This window comes from Hemicordylus capensis, chromosome 1 (genome assembly GCF_027244095.1).
Source record: "Hemicordylus capensis ecotype Gifberg chromosome 1, rHemCap1.1.pri, whole genome shotgun sequence".
Classification (NCBI taxonomy): domain Eukaryota; kingdom Metazoa; phylum Chordata; class Lepidosauria; order Squamata; family Cordylidae; genus Hemicordylus; species Hemicordylus capensis.
The window spans coordinates 19074705-19099654 of record NC_069657.1 but is presented as its reverse complement, the minus strand read 5'-3'; the positions used below and the strand labels follow the sequence as shown (position 1 = coordinate 19099654).

The following is a 24950-nucleotide window of genomic DNA, read 5'->3' as shown; positions in this document are numbered from 1 at the left end:
AGATGAAGGCATGCCCTCTCTCCTGCCATTGCTCCCTTGCAACTGGTATTCGGAGGCATCTTGCCTCTGAACCTGAAGATCATCTATAAGCAGGGATCCTCAACGTTGGGCCCCCAGATGTTAGTGGACTTCAACTAACATAATCCCAAACTGGATTATGGACTTCCCAAGGTGGATTATGGACTTCAACTTCCATAATCCCAAGCCCCAGTGGCCTTTGGTTGGGGATTATTGGAGTTGAAGTCCAATAAAATCTGGGGGCCCAACATTGAGGATCCCTGATCTATAGCCATCCAGAACAGTAGCTGATGATAGATGTGTTCTTCATGAATTTGTCTAATCCCCTTTTAAAGCCATCCAAGCTGGTGGCCATCACCACATTCCATGACCGATAATTCCACAGATGAATTATGTGCTGTGTGAAAGAGAACTTGCTTCTGTCTGTCCTAAATTTCCTAGCAGGCAGTTTCATGGGATGACCCTCACTTCTAGTGATGTGAGGGAAGGAGAGACCTTTCTACACCATTCACAACTTTATAAACCTTTTATCATGTCTCCACTTAGTTGCTTTCCCCCCTAAACTAAAAAGCCCCAAATCTTGTCACCTTACCTCATCAGGAAGGTGCTGTGTAGGCCCTGTTCACCTTGCTTGCCCTCTTCTGCAACATTTCTAGTTTTGGGGGGATCCTTTCTGAGATACCTCTAGGCTGTTGTCTCCTCACCTCACTGGACCAGCAGGAGAAGACACCTGGAGGACTCCGTCAGCGTATAGCGTATCCGCCAGCCTTTGTGAACCATTCGCAGTAAAAATAAATTGGCTTCATTTATTTGTATTACTGTATGCTTTTAATAAGTCATTCTCATAGGAACATAAGAAGCTGCCTTATACAGAGTCAGACCATTGGTCTATCTAGCTCAGTGTTGTCTACACAGACTGGCAGCGGCTTCTCCATGGTTGCAGGCAGGAATCTCTCTCAGCCCTATCTTGGAGATGCCAGGGAGGGAACTTGGAACCTTCTTCATGCAAGCATGCAATGCTCTGCCTCATCCCGGGAGGGGAATATCTTACATCGCCCATTCAAATGCAAACCAGTGTGGACCCTGCTTAGCAAAGGGGGCAATTTATGCTTGCTACCACAAGACCAGCTCTCCTCCTGCTCTCCTTTGCTGTCCTCATTGATAACAGCTTTCTGATCACACAGAGAATTTAGTTAGAGATACTAAGAATCCTACCGGTTGCCATCTGCAAAGCACCATTCTGTCTTTTGCATTGCGGAGGCATCTGTTTCTTGGTCACATTAGAGTGTGACAGGAGAGTGGAACCGAGTGTTGGGAACTGGCTGTTTGACAAATCGATAGATGCCATAATGAGCTGACCTTTCACAGCGTCCACTTGCAAAACAAAGAGAAGCCCAACTGGTCTGCCTTCTTAAACGCCTTGCCCTCATTTTCTCATCTCTGTTCTCTGTTTGCTGAGATGGATTTCCTCTTGTACTGCTGCCATAAAAGGAGATGTTCAATTCTGGGGGCATTTCTCAGCTGTGGAATAAGTATCACTGGAACTCAAACACCCCCCTGGGCATTGTTATCTCCTTAACACATTCCCACATGTGCCTTCAGACTATTTTTATATGGAAATAAGGGACCCACTTCTCACCTCTCTGTTTCTGCAAATGACATTACCCCATAAAATATCTTGTTTTGTGCATGTTAGACATCATCTTCCACCTCCATCAAGGGGGATGCTACTATTAGGACTCTATAAAGAGACTCCCCACCCCCTCTGCTGGGTGCCTAGGAAAAAACAAATCCACTTACAGGTTGGGATTTCCACCTACAGACTAAACATGTCATTAAAGAACGTTCAAAAGCATTTAATGAGAGATGCTATTAAAACATTCCATGCTACTTGCAATTAATGCTTCGACTAGGGTGTGTGTGTGTGTGTGTGTGTGTGTGTGTGTGTGTGTATAAGAGAACTGAAAATGTTATGATCCTTATGGACAGATAACCAGAGTGTCTGAGAGCAAGTAGGCGGTATTGGTGGACTAGGGGTGACTTGCAGATATGTTGGTGTTAAAAAAATATGAAGGGGGAAAACCCAAGGGGGAAAAATAACAACAACCCTATCCTCCAAACTTCCCCCATGTTAGTCAAAGGGGAGGAATGTCCATGGGCTCAGATTGCAGTTAACAGACAAGCAGGTGGGTTGAGTGAACGGAACTCTGTGGTGAGAAGGTGTGGAATTGGGATTGAACAAAAAGAGCAGGAATAGATCATAAAGGCATCTATATATCTTGTTTAAAAAATATTTCAACAAAACAGTTGCAACCCACTCTGCTTCTAAGCGGGAAATGTGTGTTAAACTCTTTCATTTTCGCACTAGCCATTTCACAGGTTTGTGTTTCTGAGGGGGAATGGGCTTAAAAAGGAGCTGGGAATGAACACCAGTGTCCCCAATACACAAAAACACCCAGAAATCAGGGGGGAAAAAACCCAAATCTGCATAGGAAGTTATCCCCAAGTTATAGCATGGACTCCTGCCTTTGTTGCAAATGTTCATTTTTTCACTATGCTCAGCTGCAGTCTCAGGTAACACATGCACACCAGGGATATACTGCAACATTTTGTTGCAGGTCCATCTTGAAGACTTCTTATTTCCTAACAAAAATGATGGGAAATATCCCTTGGAAAACCTGAAGTGCTGCTGCCAGTGGAAGCAGACAATATTGAGCAAGATGGACCAGTGGTCCGACTCGGTATATAAGATAGCTTCCTATGACTCTGATTATGTGCTGCCAGGTGCTTCACAATTTCAGTTTTGCAGTCCCAGGCAGTACAAATAGGAAGCTTATACATTCCCTGGTGGGCCACCATACATGGCTGATGGGCAGAAGCTGTAGTCAGCCTCATGGTGAGTCTGTCTTATTTATTTATTTATTTATTTATTTATTTATTTATTTATTTGATTTCTATACCGCCCTTCCAAAAATGGCTCAGGGCAGTTTACGCAGAGAAGTAATAGATAAATGAGATGGCTCCCTGTCCCCAAAGGGCTCACAATCTAAAAAGAAACGCAAGATAGACACCAGCAACTGTCACGGGAGAGAATCACCACATTAAAAGGTGCATCTTTGCCAAGTTACAGGGGATGTGTAAGATGTGTAACATGTTGTGTAAGGCAGCTAATGGTTAGGGTTCAAGCCAGTTTAAGCCAATGCTACTGAGTCTGATCTAACTGTGATGCAATCCACAGGCAAAGCCATATGTTGGGATGTAGACTCTAGCTGGGGTGACTCAGGTTCATCTATATATTTAATTCTCCTGGGTGAGCCTTGGAATGTGCATCCTGGTGCCCAGCTGATTCGCTGGGCGGTGGAGGCACCAGATTGGCTGAGGCACACCCAGGAGAATTGGTCGCCGTGGCAGGCCCGGCCACAGAGGTGAGGTGGAGGTAGTGGTGGGCCCGGCCACGGAGGTGAGGTGGCTGGGCGGCCAGCCCTGGTGGCAGCACTCAGACCGGCAGCCTGGGCCCAGCCCGGGCCGGCCAGAGACTGGGGCAGAAGGTGTGTGGGGTAGCCGGCCCCAAAGAGTGCACAGATGCTCTGTGCAGGGTCAGGTAGTAGCTATTAAACTCCCTGGGCGACCCTGGGCCTGTTATTCTCCTTTTAATCTATCTCACAATATAGTTTTTAAGGTTAAAGGACTATAATCCCTGCTAATTGGGCAAAGAGGCACCTCTTATTGATTGATTGATTGTTCTATTTTTATACTGCCTTTCATATGGCATCCCAAGGCAGTTTACAAACCGTTAAAATACAATGAAACTCCATAAGAATCAGATTTAAAACCTTAAAATCAGTTAAAAAGTAAAAACCATAAAACGCCAAAAAACAACCACCGTTAAAAAGACAGACAGACGCAGGAGAGCTGAGAGATCTGGCAGCCCCTAAAGCCTGAACAAATAAACAAGTCTTTGGTTGCTCTTTTTTAAACGCAGCCACAGATGTCAAAGAGTGGATGTTCACTAGGAGGACATTCCAGATCCTGGGGGCAACAACAGAGGAGGCCCTGTCCTGCATGCACAACAATTTAGCCTCTCTCAATGTCAGCACATGGAACAAATCCCCCTCATAAGAACAGCTCTGCTGGATCAGGCCCAAGGCCCATCTAGTCCAGCATCTGGTTTCGCACAGTGGCCCACCAGATGCCACTGGAAGCCACAGAGAGGAGTCGAGGGCATGCCCGCTCCCCTGCTGTTACTCCCCTGCAACTGGCACTCAGAGGCATCCTGCCTCTGAGGCTGGAGGTGGCCTATAGCCCTCCGACTAGTAGCCCTTGATAGCCATCTCCTCCATGAACTTCAAGCCATCCAGGTGGTTGGCTGTCACCACATCTTGTGGCAGAGAATTCCACAAGTTGATTATGTGTTGTATGAAAAAGTACTTCCATTTGTTGGTCCTTAATTTCCCTGCAATCAATTTCATGGGATGACCACTGGTTCTAGTGTTATGGGAGAGGGAGAAGAATTTCTCTCTACCCACTCTCTCCACACCATGCACGATTTTATAGACCTCTATCATGTCTCCCCGCAGCCATCTTTTTGCTAAACTAAAAAGCCCCCTGATGTAGCAGGGGGAGAGCGACTATCCCCATCACAGCATCTCTCAAGTGGGGATCTCCCCATGCCTATTTCTCATACCTTTGCTACGTAAACCGCTTTGATAACTGTTTTGTTGAAAAAACGTATACAATAATAATGGCATTATGACTACATCCTCATAAAGAGGGAGATGAGACGAGATACCTTTTTGTTTAGGTTGTGAGCCATTTTGGGAAAGGGGACCATTTCCCTACCTTTGCTACATAAGCTGCTTGGAGGACATTTTTATTGAAAAACTGCATTACGGTTTCTGCAAAACTGCAGGGAGAGTGGGCTCGCTCTCCTCACAGACGACTGAGCAGGGAGCCCTGGGCGGCAGGTTCGGCTGCCCACATGGTTACCGGCTCTGTGACAGAGCCGGCGGGGGCTGGGGGGAGCGGGGGCCGCGTGGCCCCCGGAAGCCCCAGTATGTCCTGCACTTTTTGCCTCCCAGTCACTCGCTCCAAAAACCCAGGCTAAGGGGCAGGCTACTTGAGTGGGTTAGCGGCTCAAGTACCACTGGGCTCGCTTGCGAGCCCGGTGGTTCTTACGATTAACAAAAATCGGGCTAGGGTCTCCTAGCCAGATTTTTGTTAATCGTGGGAATAGCCGCACAGAGACAGACCACGGGTCCATCTAGCTCAGTATTGTCTACACAGACTGGCAGCAGCTTCTTCAAGGTTGCAGGCAGGAATCTCTCTCAGCCCTATCTTGGAGATGTCAGGGAGGGAACTTGGAACATCAGATGCTCTTTCCTGAGTGCCTTCATCCTGTAAGGGGAATATCTCACAGTGCTCACACATCAAGTCTCCCATTCATATGCAACTAGGGTGGACCCTGCTTAGCTAAGGGGACAAGTCATGCTTGCTTCCATAAGATCAGCTCTCCTCTCAAGAACCAGTTGGTAAGGGCCAGAAGGGGAGTTCCACTAAGGGACAGAGTGCAGCGTAAAGCACATCACATGCAGAGACATAAGAATTTGCCTGGTGGACAGTGAAACATTGGATAATGCAGAAGTTTATTTGGATCCCGTATTCAGATGAGCCAAGCACTGGTGCTTAACCAAGTATACCGTTTATTGCAGAACACTTATTGCATAACTGAGAGGTCTTTAATTCTAAACTTTACTGTCCTTATAGCTCTGGATAGAAATCACATGAGCCAAAACACAGAGAATATATGGCAGATTGAAATGGAATTGCAGCATCTCTATTAAACTTGCTAGGATGGAGCGTTAGGTGATGAATGTTTTCATCTTATGTTTGTAGGCTTCCTAGAGGCATCTGGTTGCCCCCCCATGGGAAACAAGATGCTGGGCTGATCTATCTCATCAGGGCCCTTATTATTATTAAGTAGCTTGAAACTGAGTTGCTTAATTTTTCCTATAGGTAGAAAGTAAGAAGTTCTTAACACCATCTTATATCTATTTCCAAAAGTATTTAAAATGTGATGATCCTTGTGGATGCATAATGGAGCAGTTGTGGGTGAGACGATAGTACCTATAGACTTGGGGTAACCAGCAGATATATTGGCTTCACACATATCTAGAGTTTTAAAAAGGAGGGGGGTCCAAAAAAAGCATTACTGCCCCAGTGTAACTCAGTGGAGCAGAATGTTTATGGACCCCAAGGGCAGTTAACAGACAACCAGGTGGGTAGAGCGAATGGAACTCAGTGGCAAGGAGGAGGGAAGGAGGGTCTGAACTACAGGAGTGGGAAATCTCTTGAGAATACTCCCCGAGGACAATAAAAACTGGATGGAAAGGAGCTTGGACAGTGTCCCCCCCCCCCAACCCCAACCCTGAAAACAGTAAAGATTACATATGAAAGAAGATCCAGGTTACAGCAGGGACATCTGTATTGCTCTGTTAACCCCCCCCCCTTTTTTATCTTGAGGCACCGTGGTGTGGTACCTCATGAGGAGACCCCCAACTGGGAGGCTGCAACAAGCCTCCTGGAGTCAGGGGGCTCTCCTGAATGCCCCATGCACTTGCACGGGGCATTGTGGAACTTCCGGGGGCCGGGAGGCCCCTGATCTCAGCTTTCCTAACCAGCTCCGTGATGGAGCAGTAATTGTGTGGGTGGCCGATCCGGCCGCCGAGCAGAGGCGTAACGATAGGGGGGCAGGGGGGCACGTGCCCCAGGCGCCATCGTTGCGGGTCACGTGGGGGGCGCCGCCATGACCCTCACCGATTAAAAAAATTTTTTTTAATTTTTTTTAAAAAAATACAAATTTCTGCGGCTCAGCCGCAGCAGCAGTCAATGGAGCGTGTCGGTGCCCCCTCCCTCCCCCCACGAGCGGTCCTCCCCCCCATTGGCATTGCTGCTGGCCTGGCTGCTGGCTTGGCGGTGGGCGCCACGGTGGGCACCTTTAATGCTCACTCTGCTAGTCACGCTGAAAGTCCTGGCCCCTGATTGGCGCAGAGCTCCCGAATGGGTACTTTTTCTTTCTTTCTTGCCTTCCTCCCCACTCCTCGGGGGCCGAGGTGAGGAATCAGAGTCCTGCCTACCTGTTTTTGTTTCATCTCCGGAGAAGGAGGAGGGAGTGCAACACAATGGCGGGACTCAGAGGCTGGCTGCATATGCAGAGGACGAGGAGGGAGAAGGAGAAGAGCCTCTTGCATGCTCCCCATGCAGCCATCCCTCTGTCCTCCCTCAGCCCCCTGGCGAGCAGCTCCCGGGGCCCGCTCATTGTTGCAGCGGGTGCTTGCCAGCAATTGAAGAAGGCGGGGCCGGGGTGAGAGGGCGCGGGAGGTGCCTGCCGTGCAGCAAGCGCCTTGCCAGCCAAGGCAAGGCAAGGTTTCTTGTCAATGATTAACTCCCGGGCAGCAGGCGCAGCTGCGCAGGAAGGAGCAGCAGGACACACGGACACTGACCCGGCGCACGGACAGCCAGGATTCGGCGGGCGGGCAGCGGGTGGACGAGAGTCGTGCTCACGTAAAGAAGCGTGGAGGTGGTCACAACAAGGTGTGTGTTTTTCAAAAACGTTTCCAATTCCCCTGGCTTGGCTTCACAGTCAGCATTGATCAAGCCGGAATCCAACGTCTCTCCCCGCCATCCCAACCACTGCCGTATCCTTCCCGCCCCGCCCCGCCCCCCCGCTCCTTTTTTTCCAAGGGCTTGGGCCAGGGGCGTAGCAAGGTTGGAGTGGGCCCAGAAACGAGATTTTAAAATGCCCCCCCCCACACTCAAAGTCCAGGGCCTCCGCACACCCCAGGCCCCCAAGGATTTAAGTCTGATATTCCAAAATAAGTATGCTGCCTGCAAATACATTTCACTGAATACACACACGCACACGTCACAATATATAGTGATATACATTGAGTACTATACATTTGTTTTACTTCTAATGCCTAGAACACACTAGAAAGATGAATGATTAAAATGGGCCCCTCGCTGCAGATTAGCAAAGGAGACTTTCAACCATGCAGGGTGAGCCTATGTTTGTTTTCTCAGAATTCTGAACAAATTCAGTCAAGTTTGATTGCAGGAGGTTTTTCACAGGAGGCTTTTAAAGCCCTTTAAGACACATCTTCTCCTCTGGAATGGAGGTGCTGCATTCACATGTTGGCCAGATTTACCCTGAAGTCCCTGCAAGTTATTGGGGAGCAGTTCACACACAAGAAAAATAAAATAAAATAAAAGCACAAGACATGCTTCACAGTTCTCACTCAGACCTTCTGGGTTGCAAAACAACTTGAACATAAGTGCATTTATAAATGAATGAATGAATAAAATAAATATAATACTGTTTCTTCCAGAAGTTTTTGTAATTTTCTGCCATGAAACAAGCCACTTATAGGACTTTTTAGATAGTTTTTTTTTAAGCCAGCAAATTTTCCAAGCTGTTTAAAAATAAATATTCAGAGACTTCTCAGTCCCTCCCCCCCATATCAAAGCCCTATGGCAAGCAGATGCCTATATATGGGGGTGGGTGGGGAAGGTAGCCACAAAAAGGAGTTCACACTCTACCTGGCAGCAAGGGGTCTTCTGCTGCAGAGAACAGTGGAGGCCTCTCTGGCTGCCTCCTCCTTCCTCGCTGGCTTGGGCCCTACTGGAGTTCAGGCTTCACAGAGGCCTACACCAGGCCTCCGTGGAAGCCCCGCCCACCCGCCGATCAGCTGAGAGGCGGGAGAAAAGGAGCTCTTGGTAGCTGGGCTGCTGCTTCGATTGCGGGCCAGCAGAACAAGCAGGAGAGACGGCGAAGAGGGCAAGTGGCTGAGAGGCCATGGGGCTGGGCAGGGGGCAATGGGGAGTCACGTGAGGTGCCTCTGGGGGGCCCCTCCAGGCAGTGGGGCCCCCAGACAACTGTCTCCCCTTGCCCGATTGTTGTTACGCGCCTGGCTTGGGCGATGCGTGCAAAGGACACCACATTTCAATATATGGAAATGATCAAGCCCTTATGCAACCATAAATCTAGAGACAGGGCTTGGGTGCTGTGATTTCTCTCGCGCGCTTTCCTTCACCTCCAAGGAGCGTTTCCTGCTGGGATTTGGGATGCAGGGCAAGATCCGCACAATCCACGCTCCGCTCTTCAGCACGTGGGGGGAAATCGCCAAAGCGTGTTTGCACACAGGGCAATCCACAGTTTGCATTGCATAGGATTGCTAGGTTCCCTCTCTCCCCACTAAACCTGCCAGATGATTATTTGGTTTCTTCCCCACCCTGAAATAAAAGCGCCACCTACTTACCTACTACCTACTACCTAGCCATAGTCTCTTTTCCTTATTTATTTTTTTTAAAAGGATGGGGGCGATTAATAATTGCACAAAACACTTTTATGCAAATTGCAGATCAGTTTTGCTTTTGTTGTTAAAGTGAGGCTTACTTGTCAATTACACGACCCGGGCGATCGGATGTAAGTTGACTCAGAAGTCTTCCCGAATGCAAGCAACGGTATTTTCTCACGAGTAGCTATGCAATGCAGAGGCTTACTTACATAAATATCTTCTTTTCCACAACAAAAAGTTCAAGCAGAGATGCTGCTGAAACACCGGTTGGTAGTCATAAAGAACATGGCACCAACTCTGCCAACTTCACAGGGTTGTTGTGAGGAAAAACCTAAGTATAATGTAGTATGTATCATCATTGCATCATAATTCTGTTGTTTGTTGTTATATATTTCTGGTTATTTATTGCATTTCTGGTTATTTATCGCATTTCTGGTTATTTATCGCATTTTGAAATTTTTGGTAATTTTTGTAATTTTTTAAATTTTTAAAAAAAGTTTTCTGAAACGTGTGTCAGTCAGATGTATGCTGGGGGGGGCGGTGGGGGGCGCGGCGGGGGGGCGCAATTTCAGTGCTTGCCCCGGGCGCCATTTTCCCTAGTTACGCCTCTGCCGCCGAGAGACAGCTTGGCGATCGTCTTCGGGGAGGGGTAAGTTAATCCACTATCTCCGCAGAACTGCCCAAAGCTTTTCTCACTTGTCCTGAGAAGAGCTTCAGTTTTTGATTGTATTAATGACCTCATTGCATTATGGGTCCATACTTGTTTAACCTAAAACTGCCTTCCTGATTATAGTTCTGTTTTCCATGGACCAGATGAAAAAGTGTTCCCCTTATGAGGTGCTTTCAGCTATTTGAAAATGGCTAGTATGTTCTCCTTTGCTGACTGGGTGCATTATCCAATGTGAGAACCCTAACCCCTGCTAAGGCTGTGGGGTCATGATACCTTCTAGGATCGGAACCAAGATTTCTTGAAGACTGAAAAGAAGAAAGTCTGAAAATCCCTTGGCTAGGGGCATAGTAATTATCTGCCTAATTCTGATTCGATTCCACATCCAAGTTGATACTCCGAATGCATGAATTCATGCTGATATCACTTGCAGGGGAAAGGGAGCCCCCCCCCCGCCCCGCAGTTTAAACTTTACAGCAAGCAGAAGGAGGGTTGCACCTAACTGCATAAGCATGACAAGAAAACGAAGCCACGTGAGGCAAGAGTAGCATTTATTGCAAAATTGCCTTAGAAATGTCTCTTTTTAACTGTGAATTGATTTTAATTTTTTTTTCTTTTTAATGTAAACCACCCTGAGCCATTTCTGGAAGGGTGGTATAGAAATCGAAAGAATGAATGAATAAATAAATAAATAATTTTTTAAAAAACGCACTACAGTATTTGCAAACTGGAAAGAAATGATGAAAGGAGTTGCAAGAATAAGTGGTGGTGATGGTGTGGGGGAGATTTGTTTATCCTGAGGAAAGCTGCAGATGTTTGTAAAACGCATGGAGAATTTTGGAGACATTGCTAAGCCAGATTTCCAATAAATCATTTTCTCACACTGATTGGCTTTCCTCGTTGGTTCTTTCTCCCATCATGTTTACCCTAGAAACAGAGAAGGAGAAAGATAGATAATGTTGATGCTGCCAGGTACATCAGCCTTGTTGATGTACCAGGAAATTTCAGAGGTGTGGAGAGAAGAGCGAGCAGCAGTTTCCTTCTAACCCCGAGCTGCTTCATCATTTTTACAGCAGGTAAATTTTCTTCTCAGTGGGTGAACTATGTGGCAAACCATAGGCAAACTTCTGAAAAACTGCAAACACTTACACTTTACTGCATATGTAACCATAACAATTTAAAGTACTAATTTTCTACCTCATATAATATGTGTAAGTATGCCTTAGCAACACTCATGGGGAACATAATTTAGAAGACTCTCTATCTTCCTTACCTCAAGCAGTGAATTTTCTGTCACATACTTAACAGAAAGCCTGCTGTCTGAGAATGCCAGGTGCTTATCTTTGGTGGGTTGGTTGTCCACCCCCCCACCCAAGGAACTTTTTCTGGAAATTCTTTGAGATGTTCTGTAACCCTTTCATAGCAGATTTGTTCAAGAGAGAGGATGGGTTCCAGTTCTTACCTGAGAAGATCTTAAGGTACAAGTTGGGACATATGGAGCAAGGCGCTCTCTTGGGTAACCTGGTCTCAAGCCATTTAGGACTTTAAAACCAGCACTTTGAATTGGGCCTGGAAACGGACTGGGAGCCAGTGCAGTTGATGAAGCACTGGCATGATATGATCAAAGTGCTCAGTCCCAGTTAATAATCTCTTAGCCCTATGTTGTACCAACTGCAATTTCTGGACCGTTTTGGAAGGCAGCCCCACATTTAACACATTGACGTAATCTAAGTGAGAGGTCACCAGAACATGACTCACTGTGGATAATGAAAGGGATTCAGAGCCACACTTGAGCCTCTAGTGACAGTGCTGGATCAATGAGCACCCCCAGTCTGTGAACCTGTCCTTCAGGGGCAGTGCAACTCCATCCAGAACAGGTTGAACATCCTTCACCTGTGCAGAGGAACCATTGACCAACACTACTTCTATCCTGTCTGGATTGAGTCTCAATTTGTTCACCCTCATCCAGTCCCAGGCATGGCTCATGAACTCTCCTCCTGTGGGGCAGCGGGCGGCTTCTTTAAGGTAAATGGAGATGATGCTCCGTGCCGCCCAGCACCCCCCATGGAGGGGAATCGCCTCCGCCACTCACCTGGAGCCAGGTGAGTGGTGGAGGCGATTCCCCGCCACGGAGGCTGCTGGGCGGCACAGAGCACCGGCTCAGTTTACATTAAAGAAGCCCCCCGCCGCCGCCCTGAGGCGCGTTCATGAGCCACGCCTGTCCAGTCCATTAGTGCACCCAGGACAATTCAGGACAATCACTGCCTCACCTGCATCTGATGAAAAAGAGAGATACAACTGAGTGTCATCGGCATACTGATGACAACTCAGGGCAAATCTCCAGATGACCTCTCCAAGTAGTTTCATGTAGATGTTTAGCAGCATAGGGGAAAGAATGGAACCTTGAGGAACCCCATTGCTTAACTGCCAAGGGGCCATCTTTTTGAAAAAGGGCTCAAGGTAGGAGAAGAACCACCTCCAAGCAGTGCCTCCCACACTCAACTCAGCCAGCCTATCCCAAATGATAAAATGGTCAATGGTATTGAAAGCTTTTCTTTCTTTTTTCTTTAAAAAAAAAGAAAAATAACTCACTTCCGCCACTCCGGGGGGCGGGGGGGCTTCACCCAGACTGTGTGGGGTGTGCGTGTCTCTGGAGGTTCCCCCTCCCCTCGCCAGCCTCCATTATTATTTATTTATTTATTTATTTATTTATTTATTTATTTATTTAAATTTGTACACCAGCCCAAACTTTCGTCTCTGGGCAGTTAACAATAGCATAAAACAAGTTAAAAACATATACAAAAACTTAAATCCAAACTGCCCGGTTTGGGTGGTCTTCAGCCCATTCCGGGCCTGCCCTATCCATTGGTGGCCATTTGGGAGGCTGTAGTACATGCCCGATGGTCCTCTGCATGGCCTGGGTCAGGCCACCACCATGGAGGACAGGGTTTGGGAGGGTTCAGGGTGCACAAAACTGAACATGTCCAGTCTGGTTCGAGTCCAGTCCAGACTCAAACCAGACTGGACAATCCAGTTTTGTGCACACCTCTATTTGGAACTTTTGAGCTTCTGATGTTCTTAGCTGGACACAGACAAGTTTATTTAGCAGATGACTTCAAATAAACATAGGAACATAGGAAGCTGCCATATACTGAGTCTGTGAGACCATTGGTCCATCTCGCTCAGTATTGTCTACGCAGACTGGCAGCGGCTTCTCCAAGGTTGCAGGCAGGAATCTCTCTCAGCCCTATCTTGGAGATGCTGCCAGGAAGGGAACTTGTAACCTTCTGCTCCTCCCAGAGCAGCTCCATCCCCTGAGGGGAATATCTTACAGTGCTCACACTTCTAGTCTCCCATTCAGGTGCAACCAGGGCAGACCCTGTTTAGCTAAGGGGACAAGTCATTCTTGCTACCACAAGACCAGCTCTCCTCTCTAGACCAGCAATCTTCTCATTAATGCCTTTCCAAGAGCTGCAAACATGTCACAAACTGCTCCAAAGAAACCATAATAAAGTTGTTTTAACTGCAGATGTTCATTATGCACATGGACATATTTGGCACTTTGTGTATTTGCGAAGGCTGCTTGAGAGAGCAGTAAAATCCTGTTTCAAATAAAGGTTTGCAATACCACAACCACAGACAAGTCATGCTTCTGAATTGAGAACTGTTATTTTCAGCATACCAGCTGAGCCAGTAAAACACATGGAATATGATTCTCAGTTGATAGTAGATCAGCAAAATAATTTTCTTTATCTGAGTGCATTTTTGAATCTTGTGAATAATCTTAGATCCAGTTCAAGTTCTGCTCCTTGCTGAAGATCCCGTTCTTGCGGTGAAGGAACAGACAGGCATGTCCACTTCCATCTCTGTAATCTACTTTATTTACATGAATCCAAGCCTAGGTTTTTACCAAGTTTTTTGATATTAGAGATCAATAGGCCGTCTTAAATTCAGAGTCCTGTTCCTTTCAGGTACATGAAGTTATAATCCGTATTTATCCTTTAATTTTCAAATGGATAGTCTTAAATTCAATGAGCCTCTTCTCACAAGGGGGGGGGACTGGGCTAAAGGAGCCCAGCCCAGTTATCCCCCATCGTGAGAACCACCAGGCTCATGGGTGAGCCCGATGGTTCTCTGGCTGCTAGCCCACCAATGTAGCCCTCCCCTTATATGAGCTTAGCTGATTGAGTGCTCTGCTAACCCCATTTTGACGATTGTGCGTCACTACGGCATGGCTCTGTGCCATGGCGACTCATGAGGAGACTCCCTCTGGGAGGCTAAAACAAGCCTCCCAGTCTCGGTGGTCTCCCCGGGATGCCCCGTGCACTACTGCAGGGCATCCTGGGACTTTTGGAGGCCGGGCGGCCCCCGATCCCTACAGCCCCTACCGGCTCAGTTACAGAGTCGGTAGTCATATGGGTGGCTGCTCTGGCCTCCCAGGGCTAAGTCCGCTCTCCCCACCCAACACCATCTGAAGCTTCACATGGATCGTGTGAAGCACCTCACTGTCATAGTTGATTCAAATAAATACCGAATGATGTGGGTGCTGCCCCTGGGTGTTGATATATTCAGAAAACAGAAGCGTACAACTCACTCTCTTCATGGTACTCTCATGAAGCATTCTGAGCAGGCTGGAGGCGGTATACCCATACACCCACCAAAGGAACAGGTGAGCACCTTAACCCAGGTGAGAACCAGAACTGAGCTTGCCAGCAAATCTTGCATCCGAACTTTGTTTGGCCATCTGCTATCTTCAAGTTCTCAATTAAGCGTGAGTCATGATGGGCAGCCTGGGAATGTGCTGGGCAGAATCCATTGCCCACCTTGTCCTGAGTAATGATGCTACTTGTGGGAATGTGTTTTGATTCCCTCAAGGTTTCTCTAACATTTTGGCTGAGCAGAAATCTTCAACTCTCCTTGAAATTTCACTTCAAACGATGGCAATTCAGAAATAGACGCAAGTGCAGAAGTCCCCTGAGAATGTCTGCTAGTCTATCAAAACTGGAGAGCTCTTCTCATGATCAGTGAGAAGAGCTCATGGGCTGTCGGCAGGGAAGGAGGGTTAAGCTTACCTTCCCCGCATACAATTGGTTGTCAATCCTCTGCAGCTCCCAGGGTCGGGGTGCTGGGACGTGCTGCTACATGTTACCCCACCCCCAGAACCCCAATAGTGCACTGCGTGATTGCACACACACACACACACACACACACACACACACACACACACCCCGAGTGTGCCAGTCGCGGCTGCAAGAAGCCGCGGCTGGCACACGATAAAATAATGAAGTTAGCACTCACTGCCTTAACCTCATTTTAGCAGGAGGCTTCTTAGGCGGGTTTGCCGCTGTGTAGCCACTGGGATTGGGCACGATCTCAGTGGTTTACATGAGCGTGCAAAACTGGGCTGGGCTCCCTTAGCCCTGCTTTGCATGCTCGTGTGAATAGCCTCTGGGTTTTGCTTCCTTTGAAATTCCTAGGATGTTTTATCCACGCAGAAACATCCAATCACATTCACTTGGGTATTGAGGTAGAATATGGTGGTATCTCCACTGTTTCCATAACCACCCTGAGGATTGTTGCTCCAGACCATAGCAATACATGGAGGAAAAAACCAACAATGCTATAATCTTTCCAAAAGCTTGGTTTTGGAGAGCTGTGCTTCCTTCACAGAGCAATCTGGCTTCCCAAATGACCTTGTTTCTCAGACCTGTCTAGGCACCCTTAACTCATAAAGGCAACTTAATAAACCTCCCGGACCTGAAATGAACATTTTGATGACACTATGAATACAGTATATGCTAAAGATCCTCAATTCCACTTTTCTATAACCATAAACAGATACGCTTTAATGGTCCGATGCCTTTACCTTAAAAGATTCCAATTTAGTTCCCCAGAGCTATAATAATAAAAACTGCTGACATTCTGTTTTTATTTCTCAGAGTAAAAACAACCTGTCTTATAAAAGCAGTCCCCCCCCCCCCCATATTTGTGGAATCACAAAATGAAGTCAGGTCTCACTGTTAAGCATCTTCATTAATAATGCTTTGCCTTTAGGGTTTAAGTATCTAAGAGGTACATGGGTTAGGTCACCCATTAAGGCAAGACTAAACCGCCTGGACATGGTTTTGAAGAAGGCCATTGAGATAATCTAGTTGAAGTATTTTTTATTTACTTTGAAACAGCAGAGTTGAAATAACACTGAGACAGACAATTTTTGCAAGAACTGAAATTGGTGAAATTGGAGTGACAGGCAGTAGAGAAACCATCCAAGAAAATATCCCAGTATTTCTCTTCCAAGGAGAAACACTTGAATATTCTCTTTGAATTTCAGTTTTGCCTTAGAAAACACCCTGAAATGCTCTTTCAAATTTCACTTTGGAAAAACTCTGATTTACAGGTGAAACTCGGAAAATTAGAATATCGTGCAAAAGTCCATTAATTTCAGTAATGCAAATTAAAAGGTGAAACTGATATATGAGACAGACGCATTACATGCAAAGCGAGAGAAGTCAAGCCTTAATTTATTATAATTGTGATGATCATGGCGTACAGCTCATGAAAACCCCAAATCCACAATCCCAGAAAATTAGAATATTACATGGAACCAAGAAGACAAGGATTGAAGAACAGAACAATATCGGACCTCTGAAAAGTATACAGTGTACTGTGCTTGATTGGCCAGCAAACTCGCCTGACCTGACCCCATAGAGAATCTATGGGGCATTGCCAAGAGAAGGATGAGAGACATGAGACCAAACAATGCAGAATTGCTGAAGGCCGCTAATGAAGCATCCTGGTCTTCCATAATACCTCATCAGTGCCACAGGCTGATAGCATCCATGCCACGCCGCATTGAGGCAGTAATTGCTGCAAAAGGGGCCCAAACCAAGTACTGAATACATATCCATGCTTATACTTTTCAGAGGTCCGATATTGTTCTATTCTTCAATCCTTGTCTTCTTGGTTCCATGTAATATTCTAATTTTCTGAGATTGTGGATTTGGGGTTTTCATGAGCTGTACGCCATGATCATCACAATTATAACAAATTAAGGCTTGACTTATCTCGCTTTGCATGTAATGCGTCTGTTTCATATATCAGTTTCACCTTTTAATTTGCATTACTGAAATTAATGGACTTTTGCACGATATTCTAATTTTCCGAGTTTCACCTGTATAGCCCTAAACAGTCTGGGACCAGAATGTCTTAAGGGCCACATTCTTTATACAAGTCTTCCTTGAGACTTTGTTAAAAGACAAAGGCCTTAGGAACATAGGATCCTAGGAAGTTGCCATATACTGAGTCAGACCATTGGTCCATCTAGCTCAGTATTGTCTTCACAGACTGGCAGCGGCTTCTCCAAGGTTGCAGGCAGGAATCTCTCTCAGCCCTATCTTGGAGGTGCCAGGGAGGGAACTTGGAACCTTCTGTTCTTCCCAGAGCAGCTCCATCCCCTGAGGGGAATATCTTACAGTACTCACACTTCGAGTCTCCCATTCATAAGAAAAGGTCCTGCTTAGCGAAGGGGACAAGTCATGCTTGCTACCACAAGACCAGCTCAACTCTACCTTGCTAACTATTCTCTTGCCATCCAAAATGTAGTTGGTGGTGATGTCCATTGGGACCCTTTTGACCGTGTTGTGCTAAGCACCCACCCCAAAGAGGCCTCAGGGGTAGGGATATGCACTAAACTGGTTTTACCAGTTTGGTTTGAATCTGAACTAGATTTGAACCATCTCAGTTCAGATCTGGTCAAACTGGTTCGACCGCCAAACCAGGTCTAACCGGTACAGAGCTCTACTGATAAAAGGGAATCTGGTTACAATTCCCCTTTACCAATAAAGGGGGAGTGGGGCTTTCCTAAGAGAAGAGTGGGTGGAAGGGGAGTCAGTTACTACTTACAGGTCACATTGGTGGTGGCCACTGTGGTGGGGTGGTGGTGGTGGTGGTGGCTCCACCCACCACACTCCAGAATAGCCAGGGCTGGTAGCAGCATGGGTTGGGCCTTCTCTGGCCTGGTTCAGGCCTTTACACACGTATGGAGGCCATTTTAGTGACCTCCATGCATGCACAGAGACCATCTGTGTGACCACACAAATTGCATGCTCATACAAATGGCCTCTGTGCATGGCCACTAAAATGGCCTCCACACGTGTGCAGAGGCCAAAACTGAGTCAGAGAATGCCCAACACTGGAGGAAGCTGGCGGGTTTGTGGGGAGCCACTGCCTCCACTGCACCTCCACTCCACCCTCATGGCAGCCAATGCCAATGGGACTCCCCTCTCACCCACTCTGTCCTTAGGGAATCCCCCACCCCTTTACTGGTAAAGCGGAATCCTCACCAGATTCCCCTTTTCCAGTAGAGTTCTGAACCAGTTGGTTCGAACCGGGCCCGGTCCAGTTCGACCCTGAATGTGTAGAGCTGAGCTGGTTCAACACCGAGCCCAGCTTGAACACCCCTACTCGGGGGCAGCCCTTTCATGAGGCAATGTGAGGCAGTTGCCTCAGACAGACAGCAAATAATTGGGGTGCTAGCAGAGGGGAAAGGTGCTCCCCATCATCACCATCAGAGCAGTTCTTTGGCACCACTCTCACCCTCAAGGGGCACCTCTCCTCACACTCCTTATAGAGTCTACAAAAAGCACACAGAGAGAAGAGGAGGCTGTTAGTGGCTTGCCCTCCTTCCTACCCCTGTCCCATTTTCAATGCTTGCAAGAGATGGTTTTGAAAGAGGACGGGCCCCACCACAGGCATGGGGCAAGGCAGCATTATATCCCTTGCCTCAGGTATCATGATACCCTGGGCTACCCCTGAGAGATCCGCATATTCCATTTATTGCTGATCTTCTGGCAAGTGCCCTAAACTTAGCTTTTCGTGAAAGTCTTTGGACTGATGGTAATTAAGCTGAGGAATAATTTTGGCTGCCATGGCATGATAATAGAGAGGTTATATGCACCCTGGCCTGTATGCTGTGTATGTGTGCTGTTGTGGGTGATGCCTGGTCTTTGGCCTGATAAAAAGAAGCAATCGAAATTAAAATGACACTTACAACAGTGACATAGGGAAGGCATAGGCGGCCCATATTCAGGCTGCCAACCCCCCCATCCTGGTGGTGGCCCCCAGGGCCTCTCCTCTCCTCTCCTCTCCTCCATGTGCTGTGGGGGCCACCATGCTCACCACAATGCCCCCACAGCACCTCTTCTCTCCCCACCACATTGTCAGCAGTGGTGGTGGTTGAGCAGAGAGAGCAGGAGAAAAGGGGTGACCCACGTGCTGTAAGGAGGGAGGGGCACAGGGGGGGGCTCCCATCGGGTGCCCAACACAGTGAGTGTGGCAGCCCCGATGGCAGCTGCACGCAAGTTCTTGGAACCCATACACACAATCAGTATTATGTATTTTAGCCCAAATTTAAAATGGCAGGACATAGATACTGTCTTTTGCAGTCTATTACAGTAAGTGCTGGCTCTGTATTCTGAGCATAGCTCTTCCTGGGACCCGTGCGCACAATTATAACTCCACCCCAACACTACAGCTGCATTGTCTGTAGACTTCACAGACAGATAGAAAAAGGAGGAAGGAAATGAAATGGGAGCCTACGAGGAATATTACTGACTGCTGTAGAAAGTCCACCAAGCTGTCTAATCAGTATTATGTATTTTAGCGCCAATTCAAAACCGCAGTACCAAATGGAACATTGATACTGTCTTTTGCTGCCTATTCCAGTAAGTGTTGACCCTGTATTCTGAGCACAGCTCTGTTATGGGGGAGAACACAATTTTTTACACTGAACTGATGGAATTCAATCTCCAAGCATTGCAGAAACAACCAGCATGGGATTATTTCAGTGTCTGCAAAAGCCCCCTTTCTAATAGATCTCACCAAGAATGATCCAGACAATCGTCGGACTTTTCCGCTTTCTATTTTCATTTTGCACATTCGCTCACATATTTATGCTTACATATCCATCTCTTTAATGTGTGAAACTTTGTAAAGAAATCTATGAACTAGCATTCTGAGTCCTGCACTGACTTCATCCAAGAGTATTTCTGTAGGAGAGCTTTCCTGCCTTCTCAACTGATGCTTTATTACTAAAAGAGTTGAAGATGAAGACCAGATGCAGATGAAGACCAGATGCAGATGAATACCAGCTAGACAAACAGAGGGCAGAGGGGAGAGAGGGGGGGAGGGAATAACAACATCAACAACTTTGTTAGCCACCCAATAACAAATTGTTCTCTGGGTGGCTTACAACAGGAGATTAAAACATGAAATAATAAACACACAACACATTAAATCATAACAATCCCCCCAAAAGCGGGGGGGGAGTACAAAATACAATAGAAAACAATTTAAAAGACATTTCTTTTGAAATTAGTTAAAATCAGATCAAAATTTAAAATTTTAGAAGTTAAAAGGCCTGAGTGAACAAAAAGGTCTTTACCTGGCTGGGTCTAAAACAGGCCTGCTCAACTTCGGCCCTCCTGCAGATGTTGGCCTACAACTCCCATAATCCCTGGCTATTGGCCACTGTGGCTGGGAATTATGGGAGTTGTAGTCCAAAAACAGCTGGGGGGCCTAAGTTGAGCAGGCCTGGTCTAAAAGAACAAAGCGATGAAGCCAGGTGAACTGCACTGGGGAGGCTATTCCATAAACAGGGTGCAACCACTGAAAAGGCCCTCTCTCTAGTAGCCATCCACTTCACCTTGTTTGGCAAGGGCACCCAGAGAAGGGCCTCCGAACAAGATCTTAAGGTCTGGGTTGGGCACCAATGACTGGAATGGGAGGGAGGGAGGGACGGAGGGAGGGAGAGCATGTATTTATTTAAAATATCTCTACAGTACTTTGCTAAAAATATTGGCTTACATATCCTACAGCATAACATGGGCATTGCAGCCCCACCTGTGCTGCTTTGAGGCCAAATGCGGAGCCAGCCAAATGGTGGTTTGGGTCCGGCCCCTCCCAGCAGCCCCTTTAGCAATGTCCTGTGAGTGTGACATCATGCGCACGGGGTATGGCTCGGGCTCCAGAAGAGACCCAAGCAAATTCTCCCCCACCTACACTCGAGCTCTAGAGAGCCCCAAGCAAGCTCTTCTTTGTCCTTTACAGGCAGTATTTTCTGCCTGACAACGATTTATTTCCCTTTCTCTCCCTCTAGCGAGGGAATGGAAGGGAAATAGATGCGGGCTTTGGTGGCCCTTTCCATTGGCGGCCAAGGTGCTTTGAACCTGTTTGCACAGTGGTGGCTCTGCCTCTGATTAGGGCTCTAACTTAAGCTGCAATGGTGCTGTACAAAACAGCAGTCCTGGAATGTCTGACTGCTTGCGCGCTCAAATATCACATGTGACTTCCACTGGGAATAATGGAAATCATATGCAATGTGGATATGCAATGGAAATCATATGCTCAAGCGGTTAGGATTTCTACTGCTGCCATCTTGAGCAGCACCATCACCGTATTACACTGTGGGACATGTAAACCACTTTTCTCCAAACCGATTTACATTTTTAAAAGAACCTAAAACAACAAATCCAATCATAACAGAAACAAGGCCAACAAAACAACAGAAGCAGCACAACAGAACAATACAAAACCAGCATTTAAAAATTGTTGATATCTGAGTCTTAACTGAGTCATAAGGGCCTACTTAAAAAAATATTTCTAACCCCCTTAACCCCCCCCTTTTAAAAATACAGGTTAAATACAGGTTATGCCTGTATTTACCCAAAAGGGAGAGGACTCTGAATTTATGACGATCCCTCCGTTTCTAATATCAAAGAAATATTAGTCTTGGATTTAGGTAAATATGGTATATAGACAGCAGGAATTTGGGGCTTTCATCTTTGTGTAAAGCTGAATATCTTTTGCATAACCTCCAACATTTCACAGGAAATATGTGTAAGATCCATTCTGTGTAACATCCTTGTTCTTGTATCAGTGATCATGCTCAAGACCACCTAGCACTATAGTTACGGAGTGCTAAAGGATCTAGCGCTGTATACTGCATGCATTTGCACTGTGTGCCTGTCCTCCACTAATTTAAAAGGCAAGAGGATGTTTTTGTTTTAGAAAAGTATGCTTGTCCTATACTACAGCACTAGCAGATCAATGTCTTGCTGCTGCAGTAAGTGATTGGCAGGCTATACCCTGCCTATCGCCTTAGAGCTCAAGTGCATGCACTTACATGTATGCACACTAGTGCTAAAATTATGAAAATTTGAAGAGAATGTTGGGGTTCTTCCATGGAAACATGTGAGGATTTTCTCAGATGGTTTCTCCACATACCTTGCTCTCTAGAGACAAAATGCACACACACACATCCCACCGATGTAATTTCTGTAGACACTGGGGAAGGAGCTGAACCATGAAGAATGACAACTCTGGCATCACAGAGTGACACAGTTTTAATAAGGTATCCCTCAATGGCAAACATAGGGAATGGGGATGTTGATTCACCAAGCACTGGACAATAGGGACTGTCCTTGGTAAATAGGGACTGCTAGAGTTCATGTTCTTGCTGATTTCGGACCTTTATCAAAGCTGGTGCTGTGTGTGAGATGTTTCTGACATCTCACACACACATCTCCTTGATAACAATTAGGACAGTTTGGAGATGGCCAATCTGGGTTATGGACATTAGTGTGATTGGCCACGCAATCACGTGTGGTCACACAAATGACCTCTGCACATGCACAGAGGTCACTAAAATGGCCGTCACGTGAGTGCAGAAGCCCAAACCAAACCAAAGAAGGTCTACTCTGGGGCAGGTCGGCAGGGCTTGGGGAACTGCAGCTTGCACTGTAAGTACTAAATTACTCCCCTCCCACCCACTCTAGGTTTAGGGAAACCCCTGCCCCTTTACTGGTAAAGGGGAAACCTCACTGGATTCCCCTTTATCAGTAGAGTGCCAAGCCAGTTCGAGCCGATTTGGCGGTCAGACTGGACCTGGTCTGGTTTGACTGGTGCCGAAACCAAGCCAGGTTGGGTCGATCCAAATCTGGCCCGGTTTCAAACTGAACTGGCCTGGTTGGTTTTGTGCACATCCTTACTATGTGAACAAACCTACTTACACTACTTCTGGATTCGAATGATTGTGTGAACCAGGCCGTTGACTACTGTCACATATGTATCGGAATGTTTTGTGTGATTAGTGTAGGAAGAGTGATTTCCACCAATCTCTTTTCCCTCTGCTAAACCCGAAAATTTGTCCCCGAGGGCGGCACATATGAAACATTCTTGCACAAGTGCAGGATTAACATGTGAACCAAAAAATTAAAAACCCCAACTCCAGATTTGCTCAGTGAATAGTTCTGTTCCATTCAGGTTTTCCTCATTATAGCAGTTCACCAAAAAACAAATTTTTCTCCTGAGACAGAGAAAAAAAATACTTTCAAATATGAGGTTGCCAATGAAGAGATCAATAATTAGCCAAGAAAAAATGAAAGTCATGATGAGTGAGAGAAGAATGATTAAAGCTGCTACATACAGTATGTGGTTGGTAAGTTGAAAATATGGCAAGGTTAATGAGCTATTAAGAATTGGAAGCCCAACTGATGCAGATGGTCAAATCCATAAGGAGGTGAAAGCAAGAACAGAGAAGTCAAACAATTTCTTTCCTTCTTTCTTTTGTGGAACTGAAAATGTAAGGCATTCATACAAGCACTGAGATCATTTTGTTTTCAGAAGATTTTAATGCTTTTTTAAAAAAACCAGGAATAATACATGCTTAGAATGTTAATGCAGTGTAAAGAACAAAGGAATGATAATAGGCCTTTGCACTCAAAGTCCCAAAAGTTAGATTCCAATACAACATGACATGACATGACAACGGCACTGTTGGGAGTAGTCATATTGGCTCCTCCCAATGGTCATGTCTAGGGCTGTGCAAATTGTTTTGAGGTTGAATTGATTCAACTCAAATCTGGTCGATTCGAGTGATTCAACCTTTAAACAAATCTGCCCTGGCACCCCTCGAATCGAAGCTTCCCAGATTCAATTTACATTGATTCGAGATATGACTTCCCCTTAGTCATTGCCATTTCATCATGTCCCTCTAAGTGCCACTCTGGTTTAAGAATTTTTTAAGTTAGAATGATTTTGTATTTTTCTGTCATAGAGAATAATGGGGATTTGAAGCGGCCCCGTGGATAGTGCCTAGGTGCTCCAAAGCGGGTAAGAATATAGACTAAATTTTTCTCATAATGAATCGAGAGTCTAAATGCATTAGATTCTCAGATGTTACATTTCTTCTTCAAAGGGGTTGATTTTGAGAAAAAGTTAGTTAATACCAGAGATTCTAAAATACATAAAAATTCCCTAAAAATCACCAGGGTGCTCCACTACCTTGCAGGTTGGCTGGTAGTTGGCACCCATGGCACTCAACCCCCCAACCTGCTATTGAGCACTTAGGCATACCCATGGAAAATATAATAGGTCAACTTTGAATCCCATTATTCCCTATGGCAGAAAAATACAAAATCACTTTAAACTACAAAATTCTTTCAGAATCAACCATTTGCCCGATCACTTTGTGGTTTGGGTGGTAGGTAGGCAGCACCCATGGCACCCTGCTACCCCCCTAGCCCATTAAAATCAAATCCAAAGCAATTTGAATTTGAATAGAATAGAATAAAATCTACCCTGATCTGAGGGAAGCAGATTCAAGTTCAAATCAAATCAGGCTGATTCAATTTGAGCTCAAATCAAATCACAAAAATCATTTCGTGCACGTCCCTAGTCATGTCATGTGTGTCCTGTTGGAGAGCCACCATGTCTGTCAGATCCCCTCACTGCCCGATCCTCTTCCTCCTCCTCCTTTACATTTGACTGGATGGGGACAGGAGACAGGTTGCATATTGCTTGTGAGTTGTGCACATATTTCTGGGATTGGTAGTTTCCTCCCCTGAGGCTAAAGG

At 46.3% G+C, this 24950-nt stretch overlaps 1 long non-coding RNA gene across 1 annotated transcript in view; it reads right to left on the bottom strand.

Moving 5' to 3' along the window:
* The window catches only part of LOC128339916 (uncharacterized), a 63279-nt gene extending 54594 nt beyond the window's left edge, over positions 1-8685 (bottom strand). The window contains exon 1 of the long non-coding RNA XR_008313319.1: positions 8614-8685. This is a non-coding gene — a long non-coding RNA (uncharacterized LOC128339916). The remainder of the gene's footprint in view (positions 1-8613) is intronic.
* Between the last annotated feature and the right edge of the window lie 16265 nt (positions 8686-24950).